The sequence below is a fragment of the Nicotiana attenuata genome, unplaced genomic scaffold (genome assembly GCF_001879085.1).
Source record: "Nicotiana attenuata strain UT unplaced genomic scaffold, NIATTr2, whole genome shotgun sequence".
NCBI classification, from domain to species: domain Eukaryota; kingdom Viridiplantae; phylum Streptophyta; class Magnoliopsida; order Solanales; family Solanaceae; genus Nicotiana; species Nicotiana attenuata.
The window spans coordinates 31,715-32,875 of record NW_017676875.1 but is presented as its reverse complement, the minus strand read 5'-3'; positions in this window follow the sequence as shown (position 1 = coordinate 32,875).

Below are 1,161 nucleotides of genomic sequence, written 5' to 3'. Positions count from 1 at the left end.
TCAAATTTCTCTACTTCGTACTTTGTTGAAGATGATGAAGACATCTTAACCCTAGATTATATGTAGAAACCCAAACCTTGCTCTGATACCAATTGTTGCGGAATAACTAGCACACAATCACACACAAAGCAAATAGAGAAGAAAAATCAACACAAGGATTCAACGAGGTTCGGCTAAGCCTAATCCTCGGGGCAAAAGCAAAGAGAGTTTCCACTATGAATGAGAAGAAAAGCACAATACAATCTATAGAATCCCCGACTACAACCCCTATATATATATCCCAAAAGGTCCCAAACTTATAAGAGAAAGGTTTTCCAATTTGACTAGGACAATAGCTTTTTTTTTCCCAAATCTATTAGGACAATGGATTTTCCTAAACCTATAGGGATTATGGGTTTCCTAAAAATACAAGGAACTAATTCAAGCTACAAAATAACAATAAAACAAAAATGTTGGATGTTGGCAGGTAAATAATTGAAGTAGAATAAAAATAAGATAACAAATTCGTGCAATTACCATTCAAATATTCCTCTATTTATGAGGCTATCATCTCGTACAGCTCAACCAAATATACCCAAATACTAATTGCGATGGATATGTAATAGAAAATTTTAATCTTGATCAGAAAAAAAAAACTGAAGAGAACAAGAAAGAACCGGAATTGATCGATACATTTCTAACAAACTAAAAGGAAACAAAAGATGAATCATGAATTAAGAATTAACCAGTTCCTCTCGGGAAGTTTTTGCAAGTTCTTTTTATTAGTTGAATGGGTATTTTCCAGGATAAAAAAATGACAAGCTTCAAAAATATATAGGAGAATTGTTTTCTTCCCCTTAGTAGTTAGTACTAATTTAATGCTTCTGCATCTAAGAAGAAACTATTTATTTCATCTTCTCTAATAGCAAAAAATGCTAGTTTCTATTGCTACTATAAAAAACACATATACTTCTAGATATTCTTTCCATTGTTAGCTTATGTATATCTTGAACATGTTTCTATGTCTAGTAGGTGTCTTGACCTGGACGAGGCTTGATACTTACTGTGTACCGTTGTGGTGTACTCATGCTATGATTCTGCATATTTTTGTGTCAAATCCAGGTATTCTGATTGTGTTGTTGAGTGTTGCATCTGCTACGGCGGGAGACTTCAAGGTATACC